This window comes from Carcharhinus amblyrhynchos, chromosome 29 (assembly GCF_965287045.1).
Source record: "Carcharhinus amblyrhynchos chromosome 29, sCarAmb.v2.hapA, whole genome shotgun sequence".
NCBI classification, from domain to species: domain Eukaryota; kingdom Metazoa; phylum Chordata; class Chondrichthyes; order Carcharhiniformes; family Carcharhinidae; genus Carcharhinus; species Carcharhinus amblyrhynchos.
The window spans coordinates 4,651,129-4,671,982 of record NC_137352.1 but is presented as its reverse complement, the minus strand read 5'-3'; the positions used below and the strand labels follow the sequence as shown (position 1 = coordinate 4,671,982).

Here is a 20,854-nt window from a genome sequence, read left to right as displayed (position 1 = left end):
GCAGGTTAGGTGCATTGGCCATGTTAAATTCTCCTTCAGTGTACCCAAACAGGCGACTCGGGGGATTTTCACAGTAACTTCATTGCAGTGTTAATGTAAGCCTACTTGTGACATCAATAAATAAAGCTTAAATTTAAAGATTGTGGGTTTAAGTTCGATTCCAGAAACCTCAGCATGAAATTCAAGTTTAGAATTTGATGCAATCCTGGAGGAATGCTGCAGTGGGTGAGATGCAGATTTATTTTTGGATCTGATGTTTAACCAAGATCCTGTCTGTTTTTTAGAAAAGAATTTCAAGCTGTCATTATAAAGATTTGACCAGATCACATTGCTGTTTTGCTGTGTGCGAATTGGCTGCCATATTGCTTGAATTAACACAAATACTAATGTTACGAGCGGCGCTATAGAAATGCAAGTCTTCCTTGTGGACTGTAAAAAAAAAACGTCAAGTAAATGTTCTGTCGCTGCTTCAGGCGTCACGTGCAGGTCACTGCAGATCTCTTGAAATTTTGTATTCAGAACAAGTAACGACCAACGAGGAAGAGAAATGTAAAAATTAAACACCAAGAAAGCAGATAGGGGAACTATTTATTCAGAAGGACTAAAGATGTCCACATATAAGACAAGAGTGAGAGATTATTGCCCACAAGCAAAACGGAATCTATTGCTTATGTGAATATTTTTACAAATTAAAATGTGTTTGTTTTTAAGAACCACATTATTCAAATTTGGAGGAGGATTTAGAAATAGTTGAAGATTTTGTTTGGATGATGTTTAAGCACAGCTGCAGAAGTCTTTCCTGCCTTGTCTGCAGGAGAGATACAAATCGTCATTCATTTAATGAAAATGTTTATGAAATGTATAAATTCATGCCATACGTAGAGAATAAAGACTGCGTGCTGCAAATGGCATTGCTAATCTAGAGCTCTGTCCACAATGTCACTATTAGCAAAACCTAGAGATGCATCATAGGGGTATCTTTAAAAAAACTTATTTTTCATTTTCTTTGAAGGCTTTTGTATATTTGTTAAATTATTGAAGATGGGATTAAAAGGTTTAACTCATCATCATTGCATCATCCATTAGGTGATTACGAGCCTGTTTGCTTTTTCAATTTGCTGGTATCACAAACTTTCAGCTCCAGAATAGGTATTGTATGGGTAAGAACAAAGCTGCTTAATCTCACCTCATCTCCAGTGTTTGCCAGTGTCACGGACGTAGTCCATGTTCTAATTGATGGTGATCAAAGTGTTTTGGTGTGAGGTTACTGTGTTTTCCTACTCATAGTGATTTGTCCCTATATAAATGCTTCCAACAGCAGGTTTTTTTTTTGTGGACTAAAAATAAACATGATTTGTTTTTTACATGTCCTGCGTGTCTCTCCCACACAAAAAATGGATACGGATGAAGTGGGAAGGAGCAATATGTATGATTACAAGTAATTATTTAATTCTCTTTTGTAGCAGGCATATAGTTTCTTAGATGAATTGATGCTTTAGCTGGAGTGGCAGTCTTGTAAGGCAGAAAATTCTATGTAAGCCATGATGTTTCTTGTAGTTGAATTGCCGGGAGGTCAGCTCTCAGGTGAACCTGAAGATGTAACAAGTTAAGAGAGGATCTTTCTCCCATTTTATCTTGGCTGTGTGGTTGTCTTGTAACTGTTTTTTAAAAAACATCATCCATGGGATGTGGGTGTTGCTGGCTGGGCCAGCATTTATTGCCCTTGAACTGAGTGGCTCACTGGGCCATTTCAGAGGGTAGTTGAGAGTCAACTGCATTGCTGTCGATCTGTAGTCACGTGTAGGCCAGACCAGGTAAGGACAGCAGATTTCCTTCCCTAAAGGACATTAGCGAACCAAAAGGGTTTTTACAATAATTGGCAATAGTTTCAGGGTCATCATTAGACTTTTAATTCCAGATTTTTATTAAGTTCAAATTTCACCATCCGCTGTGGTGGGATTCGAACCTGGGTCCCCAGAACATGACCCTGGGTCTCTAGATTACCAGTGACAATACCACTATGCCACTGCTGTTACAGTGCTGTTTCAGATGGTTCATGTCATGGTATTTTCCTGATCATAATTGCTGCTGTTGTTGTTTTTTAAATAGAACAGCTAATCAACATGGCGGCCTTAACCATGTGATCTGTGGCAAGTCCAAAGTCCTCCATCTACAAAAGGCGGTGTGTTGGACTGACACACTTTGTGTTGTAGCTTTTCACACTTTGAAACACCCACGTTCTTTGGATGATGGTGGTTTCACATTTGAAGAGGATGATGTGAGCATCGGACCATTTGTCTACCACAGATGGAGTTTTGATGTCTGTAGTCTCTGAAGCATGGAGGTGAATTGAACGCAAACCCCATTGTCTGTCGATTTTGGCCATTCTTTGGCCAACAGCGAGATGTGTGAATCTCACGTGGCTGAGGTTGCTTCTCTCTGGGTTTATATTTGACAGGTATGGATTGCAGATTCTGCTGTCGTAACAGTTCAATTGCCAAAGAAGTCAAATGGTTTGCTAAGGCTACCTTCAATTTTTTTGTGGGTCTAAAATAAAGCTTTGAAATTTATAATATCTTCATATCTGTACTGGGCATGACACCAGCCACTCTTTTGCCCTCCACATCTGTTCTAGTGTGGCACTTTGTGTGTTTCTCTGGCTGCAGGAGGTTTTATGTTCTGTATGTGGTGTTCGGTGGATTGATGTTTTGAAGCTGTCTTGGTTTAAATCGCTTATTTGTACCTATCTCCTCAAATCAAGTATTTGGTTGACTAACCAAATATATCCTGTGGCACGTTCACATTTGCTTGAATCACTCAAAACATGACACTGTAAAATGGCTGTGGACATTTGGCTACATTAAAGGCGTGATAGAAATGCAAGTTTTTGCCATTTTATTTTTTATCCATTCTTGGGAAATGGGTGTCGCTGGCTGGCCAGCATTTATTGCCCATCCCTAGTTGTCCTCGGAGGACAGTTGAGAGTCAACCACGTTGCGGGGTTATGGAATCACATGTAGGCCAGGCCAGATAAGGACAGCAGATTTCCTTCCCTAAAGGACGTTAATGAACCAGTTGATATTTTCCTGACAATCGATAATGGTTTCATGGTCATCAGTAGATTCTTAATCCCAGATTTTTTGTTTATTGAATTCAAATTCCACCATCTGCCATTGTGGGATTTGAATCTGGGTTCCCAGAACAGTAGCTGAGTTTCTGGATTAATATTCTAGTGATAATACCCTTTTGCCATCGCCTCCCCATGTGTGGGGGACAAGGATAGATTTCATGCACTCCCTACAGTGGGACAATCTGCTGAAACTCTCAAACTCAGTTTTCACATGAAGAATGGCCACTCGGAGAGTTGCTGGGGAAAGGCAGCTGGAGATTTTTGTTCGGGAATGTTCCTGTGAAGCCCTTTGGGATGTTTCTTTAAATGAAAGATACAAAATATAATTAGTTTTGTTTTGCAGCACCTTGCGATGTAAGGTGCTGTACATATGCAAATTGTTCAGAGTAATTTCAGGATTCAAGGATAATAATGTGCAAAAAGTGTTTAAGACTCGAGCTCAAATTATTTCTATTTTGTTGGTCTTTTGTACTTGCTGCAAACATGACATTTAGAATGTGATCCCAGTGAGTTACGCTTTTCCGTTCCTGCCCCCCCTCCCCTGCCATCTTGCGAATTCAGGAACAGCATCGACGGTCCAACTTCCTTGAACTCTATTGAGCTGGTTTCAGACTCTAAGTTGTGCATCCTGTTTGTATTGTGCACCAGACTTCACAGAGTCCATTCCCCACCACTCCCCCACTCCTCTCCTCCCTGTTTCTGTGCTGCTGAATTCCTGGCATGCCTGCTGTAAATAAATACACATTGACTTGAGACACAAGCTGGGAGCTAACGCTGATACTGACCTCTTATTAAACCCTTAAAGTGACAACATCACCACAGTGTGTTCATTGGACCCACCCACCTGTGGTGATTATCCCTTTAAGGGCAACAGCTTGGTATGGGCTCCTGTTCTGCCCAAGACCTCAAGAAACCACAAAAGGTTGTGAATGTAGCCCAGTAGATCAGGCAAACCAGCCTCCCATCCATTGATTCTGTCTACACTTCCTGTTGCCTCAGCAAAGCAGCCACGTAATTAAGGACTCCACGCACTCGGACATTCTCTCTTTCACCTTCTTCCGTCAGGAAAAAGATACAAAAGTCTGAGGTCACGTACCAACCGACTCAAGAACAGCTTCTTCCCTGCTGCTGTCAGACTTCTGAATGGACTTGCTTTATGTTAAGTTGATCTTTCTCTATAGCCTAGTTATGACTAACACTACATTCTGCACTCTCTCGGTTCCTTCTCTATGAATGGTATGCTTTGTCTGTATTGCACGCAAGGAACAATATTTTTCACTGTACACCAATACATGTGACAATAATAAATCAAATCAAATCACAGCAGCAAAGGGTCACCTTGCCTGGGTGATGAACTAGAATTCTGAGTGAGTAATCAGCCCAGAAGCGGAGTCCTCTTAGTCAGGAGATATTTATGGAGCAAGGTGCAGCTGTAAGGCTGCAGTTTTATTAATAATAAATGCTTTTGGTATTTGGTGAAGTCTGTGAAAGTGCATCATTATGCCACCCAAGGTTTTTTATTCAGTTACACCAAGATAGGTTTTGGGATACCAGTAATCTCCATGGGTCTTCTGGAAGATTCTTTCTTATCAACATCTCTGTCCTCTCTTGGAAAAATAAATCGGGTGGCACAGTGGTTAGCACTGCTGCCTCACAGCGCCAGGGACCCGGGTTCGACTTCTGGCTTAGGTCACTCTCTGTATGGAGTCTGCACGTTCTCCCCGTGTCTGTGTAGCTTTCCTCCAGGTGCTTTGGTTTCCTCTCACAGTCCGAAAGATGAGCGGGTTAGATGCAGTGGCCGTGCTAAATTCTCCCCCAGTGTCCCAGAACAGGCGTCGGAGTATGGCAACTAGGGGATTTTCACACTAACTTCATTGCAGTGTTAATGTAAGCCTACTTGTGACAATAACGTAAAAATCAAGAGCTTGAATTCATTTAGTCTTTTATCACCTTGGGACCTTACAAGATGCTTTATAGATGGGGCTTATTTTCCAGTGTTAAAGTATAGGAATCAGGTTGCCAATTTATACCTAGTAAGCTCCCTCTAAACAGCAATGTGATAAATGACTGGATATCTTTTTGTTTGTGATATTAATTAAAGGATAAATTTCAGCCCAAGACTGGGATGGGGGTATGGGACGGGGACTGAATTGCTTGGAGCGAGTGCCGCGGGATCTTTTACTTGGCAGTATTTTTCTACAGGGTGTACACACTACCCCGCTATGAACAATGACAGCGATTATGGACAGCCGTTTCATGCCAGGCTGTGAATTGCTGGAACAGGTTGTGGCAACAGCTTGTATTTTGCTGTTGACATGAAATCACTTTGAGAAGCCTGAGCTGCTAAAAACGGGGAACAGTGTTCTGTTTCTTCGAAATAATCTGCAAATAGCTTTTTCTTTTTTTTTGTTAGCGATTCCAATGTGTGCTCCCTAGAAGTGTACAGCAAGAATAAATATTTAGTTAGAGACAGGGGGATTTAACTCAGTCCTGTGGTAGCATGAAGCTGACTCCAGTCAACTTGTCAGGCTATTGCACAAGCTGCCACAAGCTATATTTGCAATAGCATCCTTAATGAAAAAAGCTCCCTAAACATTTGCAAACAGATAAAGATGAGTGAAAAGATTGGCTGGCATACCATGTTGCAATTATCCTGGAATTGAAGACGGGGCCTCCAGTACAGTTCTGCAAGTAATTCCAGAAAGCAACCATTGAGATATTTTTTAAAGGGTGTATTATTTTCTTCAAACACTTTTTCCTTCCCCCGACCCCCCCCTCATTGGATATGTTGACATATATCCCCTTTCACAACCACAGGATGTCCTGAAGCGTTTCCATCCAATCAGCTACTTAAGTGCAGTCACTCTGGTAATGTTGAGAGAAAAAAATACATTGGAGATGGAGGAGATTGGACCATTTGTCAGAAATTGAGAACCAAGCATTCACAGAGTGAAGGGTTTGTTTGCTTCTCAATTGGCTCGGGAAGGACGAGTAACGTGAAGCAGTTGTGGTGGGCCAGTGGCGCAGATGTATATCCTGTCCCACTTGCAGCAGAACCTTGTGTATGCAGATCAGAACCCTTTCTATTCATTCTTGGGACATGGGCATTGCTGGCTGGCCAGCATTTATTGCCCATCTCTGGTTTACCTTTTTTCAGAGGGCAGTTGAGAGTCAACCACATTGCTGTGGCTCTGGAGTCACATATAGGTCAGATGGGAAGATCAGGACAGCAGATTTCCTTCCCTAAAGCACATGAGTGAACCAGATGGGTTTTCCCGATAATCAACAAAGGTTCCATAGATTCTTAATTCCAGAATCCTTTTAATTGAATTCAAATTCCACCATTTGCCGTGGTGGGATTCGAACCCGAATCCCCAGATTTTAACTGAGTTTCTGGATTAATAGTCTTAGCGATAATACCACTAGGCCATTGCCTCCCCTACCAAGCACCACAACTGATGAACATGGGTCTTCACCTTGAAGGTCGAACAAGGAAGGCAAGAGTTCACAGGAGGTGATTGAAAACCTGCCACAATACTCCCATCGTTCACCCAGTTATCCTCCTTTATGATGTCCTGTCTTCCTTCAAGGAGCAACTGGACTCTATTGGCTGATTCTTACTGTCAATCCGATTACTTTTCTGCCACTTCTTCTCCAAAGCAAATGGAAGTATGAATACAATTTAACATCCCTATGAACCCAGTTATTAGTGCGGGCTGAATGGTCCAAAGGGCCCGTTCCTGTGTGGTTTTTTTTTTGTTTCACGATTTTCTCTCAGCAGCAGATTAGGGGCAGCACGATAGCACAATTGTTAACATTGCTGCTTCACAGTGCCAGGGACCCAGGTTTGATTCCTGTTTTGGGTGACTGCCTGTGTGGAGTTTGCACGTTCTCCCCGTGTCTGCGTGGGTTTCCTCTGGGTGCTGCAGTTTCCTCCCACATTCTGAAAGACGTGCTGGTTAGGGCGCATTGATCCGAACAGGCGCCAGACTGTGGCGGCAAGGGGAATTTCACAGTAACTTCATCACGTGTTAATGTAAGCTTTACTTGTAACTAATAAATAAATTTTATTTTTCTTTAGTATTGAATTATTGGTGACTCCAGAACAATCCGGGAAAGGTAGCAATTCTAGGAGAGGGTCAAGAAGAATGTGTTTCTATAAAGGAGATTATGATGGGCATGTGGATTTCGGGTGACTGGAGTGTAAATACTAACACAACTGGTTGGATTAAACAGCTGATGTTTCGGTGTTAGAGGTGAAACTAACTACAACTAAACTGGCGCTCTCAGTCTAACAGGCCACTGTGTGGCCAAGCTGCGCGGAAGATGTCACTGTTATGGCGTTGAGAACCTCTTCTGAGGTTGGATCTGTGGCAAGTACAGGGTGGGGTGGTAGGAAAAGAGAGAATTTTCTTTGCCCTGGGTCAACGCTGCTCAGAACAAAATTCAGGGAAAAGTGTGTAACAATGGCCACATGACAACAAGCTGTAGGCGGGGAATTTTCCCTTCAAACTGCATCTGGGGAGTATCTGTTCCTTTTCAAAAATTAAGCAGAAGTGCTGAAATAAACCAGATAGAAAATAAATAATGCAACCCAATCGGTAAATCTCTTTTCAGAGAATACTCAGTAAATCCACAAAAGACCCATGTTATGCTGACCACATGGTTCACTGTCAGAAGGAAGTTTCCAATTATTCAAGTTAAGCAATATTTTGAGTTTTAAATTCAGCAGTGGCTGCGTTTTGAGTATGTTGATCAGGCATGCGGAGAGAGAAAAACCAAGTTAATGTTTCAGATCGATGGGTATATGTCAGAGAGAAATAGAGTTCTTCCATTGTAAAAATGAGTTTTTTTTTTACACCTAATCCTGAGTTGCGGCAGATCTGGGGAATACCAGTGCTGTCTTCCTGCCATTTTAACTGTGTCAGTGTAACTCAGTTTGTGTCACTCTCCCCTCCCCGACCCAGAAGGTTGTAAGTTCAAGTTCCCAGATACTTCAGCAGAAAACTGAAACTGTGCAGGATTGAGGGAATGTTACACAGTCGGAGGTCTTTTCAATGAGCCATTCCCCTCTTGGACATACAAGATCCGAAGGCAATATTTTGAAGAGCATTGGAAGTCTCCTCTGTGTCTTGGACAACATTCATCCCACCTCAAACACCATTAACACAGATGAGCTGGCTGCTATTCACGCTTGTCCAAGGGAACCTACTGTGTGTGAATTGATACATTTCCTTTGTTACAGCATTGTCGACAATTCTGAAGCAGGGACAAATTGAAGTGCTGATTGGTGCCATATAAATGCAAGGTCTTTCTATTCAAGTCTCTTGCTTCGAACGCAATTCACCAACTGAACTGCAATTTATCTTCGTGCCACTTTACATTCTGCCCTGGTGGGCGTGGCTGTTCCAATCTGTGCTGAGTAGTTTCCCAAATTCTGACTATAATTCTTAAATATCTGCAATGAAGAATCCGCCGATGACCATGAAACCACTGTCGATTGTCGGAAAAACCCATCTGGTTCACTAATGTCCTTTAGGGAAGGAAATCTGCTGTCCTTTCCTGGTCTGGCCTACACGTGACTCCAGAGACACAGCAATGTGGCTGACTCTGAGATGGCTCAGCAAGTCACTCTCCAAAGGCAGCTAGGGATGGGCAATAAGAGCTGGCCAGCCAGAGACGCCCATGGCCCACAAATGAATTTAAAAAAACTGAATGTAACAGACAGCAGTCTGTTCTAATTACATTTGAAAGAGAAAGATGTTGAGGGGACTAACTCCATCCAAAAGTGCTGCAATTGCTTTCCTTGTTGAGCTCCATTTTAAGTGGAGAATAGCTCGGGACAAGGATAGAGTGGAAACCCTTCCAGGTATTTTCCTCACTTCCTCCAAACCCCTTCTGATGACACAGAAGATAGTTTGGCCAAAGATTCGAAGAGGGTGTGAAAGAATATCTCTCTCCCGTCTTTTCCCCAGTATTCCCAAACTCTCCAAATTGTCCACGCTGTTTTGTTTTGGGAAGGTGCTTCCCAGGATCAACTCAGAGCAGGGAAGACATTAGATCCTGGAGGAGTAGAGAAGCCTCCGATCCTTGGTTTGTTATTATTCACTCATGGGATGTGGGTGTTGCTGGCTGGCCAGTGTTTATTGTACATCCCTAATTGCCCGAGGGCAGCTGAGAGTCAACCACGTTGCTGTGGGTCTGGATTCACATGTAGGCCAGACCGGGTAAGGACGGCAGATTTCCTTCCCTAAAGGACATTAGTGAATCAGACGCCCATTGCATTGCTGGAACCAGAAGCTGTATCGGAAAGTGGTGAGTTACTCTCTGATGTGGTGATCAAGAGGGTCCAAGCCACTCATCACTTAGTCACAGTGTATTTTGTACAGATAATGCAATGGTGTGTTTCAGTTAATTTGCATAAAAGAACACCATGCTTACCCAGTACTAACGTTTAATCTGGGACCCTCGCTTTGTCAGATTCATGATTCATTTCTCCCCATAACTGTTTCTCTGTCACTTCTTTTTCCTCTCACTTTTTTTTATCTCTCTCTCTCTCTCTCTCTCTCTCTTCCTTTCTTCCCCCCCCTCCAAACTCTGGCAGCCTGCGCTGCAGGTTCTCAATCATAGTTTAATGTAGAAAAGCTAAGTCAACTCTGCCTGACAGAAGGGAAGAGATGTTTCATTTCAGCGCGGTGATTCCAGCTGTAGACTTGTTGAAAAAATGTTGGACTGAATGTATTTTTGATCTGTTCACATCGCAAAGTCCTGTGCGCTTTTTCCCCCGCCATCACCCCCCCCACGAAACCTCCCTCCACATGAGACAGCAATGGTTCTGGGAGGAGTCCAGTATCAAACTATGTGACCCAGATACCGAGTCAGCACGTATCTTCATTGCTATAACTTTAACTATTCGCCCTCTGTAGTATTGCTGGCTCCTGTGATCTTGAATGATCTTGAAATGGATATTGTTTTTTTTAAAGTTGTAAGAGAACCTGTGCCTGGATTGGGTACAAGGTGTATTAGGAGATGTGGCGCTGTGTGTGGGTCTTTTGTCTGTGGTTTGGGGATATCCAGCAGAATATCTTGGGATGACCCATTAGTGCATGAAGGAGTAGCCATGGACACTGCTGCGATGGCTTTGGTTATTTGACTAATCTGAACCACGTGAGTGGCAGGGATTAGGGGAAAGTTCTGATTTGACACACACCATCATTTTGGAACTCCACCATGGCAGCTGATGAAATTTGAATTCAATAAAAATCTAGAATTAAAAGTCTAATGATGACCAGAAAACCATTGTTGATTATCAGAAAAACCCATCTGATTCACTAATGTTCTTTTAAAGGAAGGAAATCTGCTGTCCTTACCTGGCCTGGCCTACATGTAACTCCAGATCCACAGCAGTGTAGTTGTCTCTGAAATGGTCATCAGTGGATTCTTAATGCTAGATATTTTGAATTCAAATTTCACATCTGCCATGGCAGGATTCGAACTCGCATCCCCATAACATTAGCTGAGTTGCTAGATTAATAGTCTAGCGATAATACCACTCAGCCCATCGCCTCTTAGTTATAGAGCTAAAGCGGGTAGATGGAGTTATAAGAACATAAGAACATAAGAAATAGGAGCAGGAGTAGGCCATCTAGCCCTTCGAGCCTGCCCCGCCATTCAATAAGATCATGGCTGATCTGTCGTGGCTCAGTTCCACATTCCCGCCCTCTCCCCATAACCCTTAATCCCCTCTCTTATCAAAAACCCATCAACCCGCTTCTTAAAAATATTTAGCGAGGCAGCCTCCACCACTTCAACGGGCAGAGAATTCCAGAGATTCACCACCCTTTGAGTGAAGAAGTTCCTCCTCAACTCCGTTCTAAACCGCCTCCCCTTTATCTTGAGGCTGTGCCCCCTAGTCCTACTGTCTTTTTTGAGCGGGAAGAGCCTCTCCACCTCTATCCTATCCATCCCATTCATCATCTTATACGTCTCAATGAGATCTCCCCTCATTCTTCTAAACTCTAACGAGTACAAGCCTAGTTTATTCAGCCTCTCCTCATAGCTCAACCCCCTCAACTCCGGTATCAGCCTAGTAAACCTCCTCTGCACTCCCTCCAAGGCCAAAATATCCTTGCGTAAGTACGGCGACCAAAACTGCACACAGTACTCCAGCTGCGGCCTCACCAATGCCCTATACAGCCGCAGCAAGACCTCCCTACTTTTATATTCAATCCCCCTCGCTATGAAGGCCAGTTATGATGCTGCTCAGTCATTATCTAATAGTTCCAGGAAAGCTACAACCCTGCCATTTACCTGACAACATGGAAAATTGTTCAGGTATGTCCTATCCACAAGGAGCCCTAACAAAACTGGAAATCCCTCCGCTGGCTGGAGTTATACCAGCACAAAGGAAAATGGTTGTGGTGATTGGAGTCAATCATCTCAGCCCCAGGACATCACTGCAGAATTTCCTCAGGGAGTGTCCGAGGCCCAACCATCTTCAACTGCTTCATCAATAACCTTCCCCACCCCCCACCAACAGAAGGTTAAAACTGAGACGTTTATTGATGTGAATGTTCAGCTCTTCAGATACTGAAGTAGTTTGTGTCCATGCACAAGAAAATCTGGACAACATTTGGGCTATAGTTGATGTGTGGTGTGATGTGATGTGAATGTTATTTGCTACTTGAGTGCCAGGCAATGTCTACCTCCAATAAGTAACCATCTCCCTTTACATTCAATGGCTTTACCATCACTGAATCCTCCATTATCAACAACTTGGGATCACCATTGACCAGAAATGGAACTTATCTAGCCATATAAATACTATAGCTACAAGAGCAGATCAGAGGCTGGGAATCCTGCAGTGAGTAACTCACCTTCTGACTCCCCAAAGCCTGTCCATCATCTGTAAGGCACAAATGTGATGGAATATTTTCCACTTGTCTGAATCAGCACAGCTCCAACGCTCATGAAGTTCGGCACCATCCAGGATAAAGCAGCCCACTTGATTGGCAATCCATCCGCCACTCTCAGCCTCCACTCCCTCCAATACTGACGGACAATGGAAGCAGGATGTACCATCTACAAACTGCACTGCAGGAACTCACCAAGCACCTTCCAAACCCACAGTCTTTACCACCTAGAAGGGCAAGGACAGCAGATACATGGGGACACCACCACCACCACCACCTGCAAGTTGCCCACACCATCCTGACTTGGAAATGTATCGTTGTCTCTGGATCAAAGTCCCTCCCTAAGAGCACTGTGGGTGTACCTACTCCATATGGACTGCAAGCGGCTCAAGAAAGCAACTTGCCAACACTTCCTCATAGGACAATAAGGAAAGAGCAGTGAATGTTGGCTCAGCCAGCAATGTCCACATTATGTGAAAGAGTTTTTTTAAAAAAAGAAAAATTTGAATTGCTGAACAAGGAGCAGAATTCCCCCTCCTCCTTTGCTATTAACGGTGGTGGTATATTATTTTGAGAGAGTAGAAATGGTTCCTACAGTCACCGGTCAAAAGCTGGTGTATCTAGAATTGACAATTTGGTTTGGACCAGGGTAGTGAGATACACATTTTTTTTAAACTTTATTCCAATCCAATCAAGTCAAATTAAACCCAATTCAGAGTCCCAACAAGTTGGGACATTCCCGATCCAAGCTGACAAGACAGGGCTCTCACCTCCTGTCTTGGGCTTGATCTACATGATCCAAGCTGACTGGAGTAGGTGTAGCTCCTCCTCCAGGGCTTGATCTTATTTGCATCTTAGCCAAATGGCCGAGATGCCGCTTTAAAAAATTGCTTCAAATGAAGCTGAAATGTAACCTAATGACTTCAACCAAGTGCAGCATGTCGATACTACACTTGATCTTAGCCAAAAGGCCGAGAAGCTACACACACCTCTTCCAGATCGCTGCCTCATTATTAACTCGGGTATGCAGGAACAGTCCCTCAAGCCTGCTCCACCGTTCGGTGAGTGTGGCTGATTTTTACCTCACTTCCATTCGCTGTAATTCCGTATCCCCGGTTCATCTCGCTGTTGACAACATAAATGGTCAAGACTTTTTGAAGGGAACTTTTCTATTATCCTTTGTGTGGAGCAATATTTCCTGGGTTTTTTTTTTGTTAAGTGTCCTGCCTTAATCCTGTTAGCTTTCCTCATCTGCTGTCGCAGCAAGTTGTTTCTCTGGGTTTAAATGGTCAAGTCATTTTTCACACAAACAACCTGATCAGATCACCCCCTCAGTCTCTTGTTCAGTTCAAAGTCAGGCAAGCCAAGTTTCTGCAACAGCTTCATGTTGCTGTTTTACCAGGGCTCAGACTTGCCTTCATTGCAACAGTTCCTATGCAGTTACACCCGCCCACACCCTGACGTGATCCCTGCACATTTAGCAGAAGTGTCTTGTCTTCCCCAGCAGGAAGGGAGCTCCCCGTTTTACTAAAACAACTGTGGGGGCTGCAAAGATGCAGAACAAAAACTGCTCACTTATTCTTTTGTGGTGGATTTAACCTTTTGGTTTCATTTCCACTATTGGCTTCTCTGTGCATGTGTTGTCGTGTCTCTTGTTTATTCCTCCAGTAACATTGGTTAGGCAGGAGTCAGAGGAAGGTGCTTATTGCCAATGTGAATGAAGCTGATTCCCCTGCCCCTTCCATAGGTGCTGAGATTCCACCAGCATATCCTCCCAGTGACCATTCTTCAAGTGAGTCCAGACTGTTAATGTCAACAGGTAATTCAACTGTGAAGGGCATCACAGCCAAAGGCCATGCTGGCTTCCTCTGCCATCCAGATGTAGATTTTCCAGCAGTGGTCCCTGGATAATGAGGAAGTTTAAAGTTTATTTATTAGTGTCACAATAGGCTTACATAAACACTGCAATGAAGTTACTGTGAAAATCCCCTAGTTGCCACACCTGTTCGGGTACACCTGAGGGAGAATTTAGCACGGCCAGTGCACCTAACCAGCATGTCTTTCGGACTGAGGGAGGAAACCGGAGCACCCGGAGAAAACCCATGTAGACACAGGGAGAATGTGCAGATTCCACACAGACAGTGACCCAAGCTGGGAATTGAACCCTGGTCTCTGGCGCTGTGAGGCAGCAGTGCTAACCACTGTGCTGTCCCCAGGGTGCAGGAACCCTGACTTAATTGTTGTTTCTATCTTTATGCCCCTTGTTCCTGGGCTTAATGTGTCAAACCCAATCAGAGAACTCCTTCAAACCAGTCGCTGCACTTGATGGAACAAAGAAAGTTGAATCTATATTGTTTCTTCCATGACCCTGATATCCGAAAGTGCTTATTAAATACTTTTCTAATGTAGGGTGTGTGGCAGTTAATTTGCACGTTGCTGTCAGTGGGATCTTGCTATGTGATAAAGGACCAGATTGTCTTTTTTAGTGAATGTTGTTTGGGATAAAGGTTGTCCGGAGTGCCTTGTGGAACTCTGCACCTCCTTTTGGAATATTGCCAGGGGACTTGAGTCCACCTGAGAGGCCAGATGGATTCTTGATTTAACTACTTGCCTAAAAGACGTTACCACTGACAGTACAACCCTGAGTGTCAACTTAAATTACCTGCTAAAATTGCTCGAGTGGGACTTGAACCCTTCCAGTGCCTCAGGAGAGGAACCAAAAAAAAGAGTGGCAAAGCACAATCGTAAGAGGAGAGAGAAGGGGGGAAGTATATCTGTCGGGTTACTCATAGTATCCCTACATTGTAGAAGGAATCCCATCGAGTCTACACCAACTCTTTGAATGAGCAACCCACCGAGGCTCTATCCCCATGTATTTACTCTCCTCCCAACCTACATATCTTGAGACACACTAAAGGACAATTTAGCATGACCAATCCATCTTAACCTGCGCACCTTTTTGGAGTGTGGGAGGAAACACACGCAGACACGGGGAGAACGTGCAAACTCTACATAGATAGTCACCCAAGGCTGGAATTGAACCCAGGTCCCTGGCTCTGTGAGGCAGTAGTGCTAACCACTGTGCTGCTAGTATCTGTGCTGAGTTCCTGGCTTCCAGAGAAAGTGGCTCAGCCCTTGCCAGCAGTTAATACTTGATTTGAATGGACTTTAATTGTATTTGATGTTACGTTGGTGCAGAGTATATGAGATTCAGCCCTGGTCAGAGTAATTCACTCGTGAACCACCTGCTTTGTTCCTCTTTTATCATTTATCTGGATGGCTTTCCTGCCCTTGTCAGTGGTCAGCCACATAACTTACAAATCTTAGAGAAGATTTAGCAGAATTGTTTTTTAAAAAGTATTTAGACAGCTACATGGGTAAGATGGGTATAGAGGGATATGGGCCAAATGTGGGCAATTGGGACTAGCTTAGTGGTTAACAACTGGGTGGCATGGACAAGTTGGGCCTCTTCCCGTGCTGTAAACCTCAGACTCTATACTGGGGATGAGAAATTTCAGTTATGTGCAGAAATGAGAGAAGCTGGGATTGTTCTCCTTTAGAGCAGAAAGGTTAAGGAGAGACTTGGAGATGTTAAAAATAGAGTAAAAAAAATGGTTTCCATTGGCAGAGGCTCAGTAACCAGAGCACACAGATTTAAGGAAATAAATATTTTAAAAGTTTATAAATTTGTGGGATATAGGCATTGCTGGTTGGGCCAGCATTTATTGCCCTTCCCTATTTCCCTGAAGGCAGTTGAGAATCAACCACATTGCTCTGACTCTGGAGTCACATGTAGGCCAGACCAGGTAAAAATGGCAGATTTCCCTCCCTAAAGGACATTAGTGAGCTGGATGGGTTTTTCTGATGATGGTTTTATGGTCACCAGTAGATTCATAATTCCAGTTTTTTTTATTGAATTCAAATTTTACCATCTGCCGTGGTGGGATTCGAACCCGTGTTCCCAGAATATTAGCTGAGTTTCTGGATTAATGGTCTCACGTTAATACCACTAGCCCATTGCCTCCCCAAAATAAGAAGGTGTATTTTTACTGTGAGCCGTTGTGCATTGCCTGAGAGAGGCAGTGAGAGCTAATTCAGGAGTAATTTTTAAATGGAATTGGATAAGTAGTTGATGAAAGAGGTCCAGGGAGTCAGGCTAATTGGAATTCTCCTTCGAAGAACAAACATTGGCTCAATGGGCCAAATAGTCATTTCTGGGACTATTCTGGCAAGCTGAGAAATGATTGTCAATAATGTGCATGGATCAAGAACACCTCACAAAAGTTATTTTCTTTTTATTTATTAGTGTCAAAGTAGGTTTGCGTGAACACTGCGATGAAGTTACTGTGAAAATCCCCTTGTGGCCACGCCCCGGTGCCTGTTCGGGTACACTGAGGGAGAATTTAGCATGGTCAATGCACCTAACCAGCACATCTTTCAGACTGTGGGAGGAAACCAGAGCACCCGGAGGAAACCCACGCAGACACGGGGAGAATGTGCGTAGTCTGCACAAACAGTGACCCAAGTTAGGAACTTGGGTCCCTGACACTGTGAGGCAGCAGTGCTGACCACCGTGCCACCTGCTTATGACATGGTTTGTTTTTAAAGGAACTTTACTCCATTTCAGAAGCGAGTTTGATGTTTGAATCATTTAACCAAGGAATAGGGAATGTTTTACAAAGTAAATTGTACATTTTTTTTTGCTGATTGAGATACCCATGTTTGTTCTAGGGTGCAGTGTTTTATGGATTATGCTACCCTCCTGAAGGAATATGAGCAAACCTACTCTTCATTGGCACAGTCTTGCCTTAGCCTTACTCCAGCAGTAGCAGTAATGTTGCTGAGACACTTGGAGCCACATGCGGTGTTGACTGTGTGTGTGCCAGGCCCAATATGCTGAAGGATCCCCGTGACAACTATTTAGTAAATATGTCTGTGACTAAACAGGACCAGCTGCCACCACATACAGTTGATGACTGTTCTTTCGCTCATGAGGCCAGGATATAAATAGATTTAACTTCTTGCGCTACACTTTTTATGTCTAAATGTTCTTGTTTGTGCCCTTTGAGACTGCAATTATTAGATGGCATTTGATTAAAGCTTGCTGATAGGCTAATTCAGTAATGACTGCTGAAGAGTTTTGCTCATTGCCTTCACTTAATAACGAGGGAGTTGTTGCCATTTTGTAGCAGGATGGAAACGTGTGTCGTGATGGCACCACTGACAAGTGACGACACTGGGTTAATCAATACAAGGTTTCCAAGAAAGAGGTCAATGCCCCTTTTAGTTCCTGGGGCAGCAGTGTGAGCAGTACTGAGGTGGTTGCTGGACTAGTAATCCAGAGACCAAAGGAGAAAATGCTGGAAAATCTCAGCAGGTCTGGCAGCGTCTGTAAGGAGAGAAAAGAGCTGATATTTCAAGTCCAGGTGTCCAGGAAACCTGCCTTCCTTATCTAGTGTGACTCTAGACCCACAGCAATATGGTTAACCCTCAACTACCCTCAGGAAATCACAATAACTGCTGTCCCTACCAGCGACGCCCACATCCCCTGAATGAATAAAAAAATATACATGGTCTGATCCCATAGCAGCCACAGTGTCTCTCTTTCTTCGTTAGAAGTTGTGATATCAGTGACAAATAAAATGTGACATTTCCTCCCCACAACCCTTGCACCCCCACCCCCCACATTTAGAGGGGTCAGAGCCTTTGCTCTTACTTCTCCTCTCAACTTTACTCATTGGGAAGGGAACAAGACTCGAAATAAAGACACTGCCAGATTGGGAGTGAATATAAGTCAGTGAGAACAGGGGTGATGATTGAATGGAACTTGGTTTGAGTTTGGATCCATTCAGCAGGGTTTTAGATGAGCTCAGGTTTGTGGAGAAGGTGGAGAAGGGGAGGCAGAGTGAAAGAGTGGTCAGCAAATGCTGGACTGTAGCAGAATCATTAAGGTGGAAAACATTAACTCTGTTTTTCTGTCCACAGATGCTGCCAGACCTGAGTTTTTCCAGCATGGTCTGCTTTTATTTCCAATTCCAGCATCTGCAGCATTTTGTTTTTATTTGAGTTTATTGGGATAGTTGCGTCTCGAGATAACATGGAGGAATGATCAGAGGCAGGAGAGGATGTTGGAGATCTTGGTGATGAGACAGATCTGTGGTTGGAATCTCATCTTGTGATCAAACATGATGAGGCTGTAAAGGGGGTGATTCAGTCTCAGGACTTTACATGTGATATTTAAGCTTCTGAGTCAAGAATCATAGATTGAAATGGCACAGCAGGAGGCCCTTTGACCCATCTTCACCATGCTGGCCCTTCAAAAGAACTATCCAATTAGCCTGTTTCCCTGTTCTTTCTCCATTTGAGTTGACTCATATTGTTGGCTGCTCTTTTTAAAGGCAATTTATTTTTTTCATTTGCAAATATGAAAGCTCAGATTGCAGAGTAAATCTACACTATTGGAGGACAGGGGAAAAGATTGGCCATGTATAGCTAAGGATTTACAAGCTGGGAGAGGAAGAAGGAGATCTATTATACAATTTGAATAGTGGAAAAAAACGTCAGTCTCATAGCAACTCAGATAGTCCAGGAACCAACTTTAACTCTCCTCATATTGTGGTCTTCTCTCTGATATTATTGACCACATCCTGTGAATCAACATGAACAATGTCAGGGGAGATCCATTTAGTCCTTTTTTTAGTACATGTATAGCACGGTGATTACTTATTGCACTGATATTGGCAAGTAAATAATGCAAACATCATGCTAATCCCAAATTCTGGGATTAACTCACCATTTTACTGTTGCTATTTTTTTCGAAAACCAGGATTGGATCAGTGTGTGGAAGGAATTACTCTGTGGGTTTGAGAAAGTTGGGACATCATCTTAATAGTAAGTTGGGGACAAGGAGCAATGGGGTAAATTACCCACCCCCCAACCCAGGGGCACTTGTAACATGGAATTCACACATGAGATGGGAGCATCAGAAACTTGATGCAAATCTCCCAGTTTCCATCGTAGGTGGAATTTTGATGATTACAGCACATTAAAAAGGGCACCTGGACCATGCATATGCTCCATGCAGGCCTCCTATTGCCTATTTCCATTTTGCATCATTTTGTATCCCATTAACATCTCCTTCCTTTCCTCATCATCATGTGTTTATTCACATTTCTCTTGAATGTATCTATACTTTTCACCTCAACGACTTCCCATGGTAGCAAGTTCCATTTTCTCTTGATTTCTTCCTTGCATTTAGAATCAAAGAATCCCTACAGTGCAGAAGGAGACCATTCGGCCCATTGATCCTGCATCCATTCTCTGAAAGAGCATCTTATCCAGGCCCACCCCTAACCCCGTAACCCTGCACATTTGTCACGGTCGATCCACCTAACCTACGCATCTTTGGACTGTGGGAGGAAACCAGAGCACCTGGAGGAAGCTCACACAAACATGGAGAGAATAAACTCCACACAGTCACCAAGGTCAGAATTGAACCTGGGTCGCTGGTGCTTTTGAGGCAGCAGTTCTAACCACAGTGCCACTGAGCTGTCCATATTGTAGTGGGTTTGCTGCTATTGTAACTTGGTGCAGAAGATTCAAGCTGTTTGGTAACAATGGTTTTTGCCTCCATGATTATTCTTCTAAACCACCAGGAAATTACAAAGGGCCACAGGTTCAAGGTGAGGGAGGGAAAGCTTAAGGAAGATGTACGGAGGAAGTTTTTCATGCAGAGAGCGGGGATGCCTGGGACGCACTGCCAGAGGAGGTGGTGGAAGCAGGCACATTAGCAACATTTAAGAGACATCTGATGGGTCCGTGAATAGGGAGGGAGTAGAGGGATACAGAACAAGCAAGGGCAGAAGATTTATTTTTTAGTTTACTTAAGGCATCATGATTGACACAGGCTTGGAGGGCTGAAGGGCCTGTTCCCGTGCTGTACTTCTCTTTGTTTTTTTGAAAAGAAAACAGATTGAAGAGTCCCTTGATGAGAGGGCTGAAGACCAATTGAATCTTCAAGCATTTAATGGGGAAAATGGTTGAGAGAAAAGGAGGGGGATTCTTGGATAAGATGCCTTGAGTGTAAGGGGAAGTACAAGGGGGTGCAGTTGAAAGATACAAGTTCTGAGTGAGGGGAGTGGGAGTGGTTGGTTAATTCAGGGATTGTTTGGTTAGTATGGGGAAGGAAAGCGGGTGACGGAGGCAGCTGGATTCGGGTTATGATCCAGTAGCTTGCTGTCAAGGTCCAATCATGCAAAAGGTACATGTAATAGAATGGCAGCACAGGTTGAAAGGGTTGAATGGCCTCATTCTGTTCCTGTAAAAGGTTTAGAGTTACTGCATTGAAGAACAATTGGAAAGAGATGGCAGTGAATGGAGAGACCGTTGTTTGCTTTTTCCCTTGTTTTATTTTGGGAATTCTTCACAGATTAGGAGCTGGAGCTTCAGGACAAGAACTCCTTGATTCTCAGCCTTCTGAAAGATTATGACTTTCTAAAAATACGCAATCTATTAAACTGCAGCAGGGGTGACTTATCAAAAGTGAACTTTTGTTGCTTCTGGGAGATGAAAGTGTTGACTAACTGGGTCACTAACTGCCCTGGGCTGCCTCAAATCACATTGTCTTCATCTTAATTGATTCCTTGGTGATGGCAGACTATTAATGCTGTCCTGTTCTCACCATTCGCTCCCCGGTGTATAATACAGCACATTTATTTCTAGATTTTGTTACTGGCAGTGATTTGTGATGCAAAGAATTGCGTTAATGCACAGCTACATTGGGCAGAGTAGGCTGAAGGGGCTGAGCAGTCTA

The 20,854-nt window shown here is 43.5% G+C and overlaps 1 protein-coding gene and 1 non-coding gene across 2 annotated transcripts in view; one reads left to right on the top strand and one right to left on the bottom strand.

The window, feature by feature from the left end:
• LOC145359751 (ubiquitin-associated and SH3 domain-containing protein B-like) overlaps window positions 1-20,854 on the top strand; it is a 147,364-nt gene that overhangs the window by 10,649 nt on the left and 115,861 nt on the right. The gene's annotated exons all lie outside the window — the stretch shown is intronic.
• Window positions 12,834-13,025, bottom strand: LOC145359973 (U2 spliceosomal RNA). The gene has a single exon (XR_013889655.1). It is a non-coding gene; the product is annotated as a U2 spliceosomal RNA (small nuclear RNA).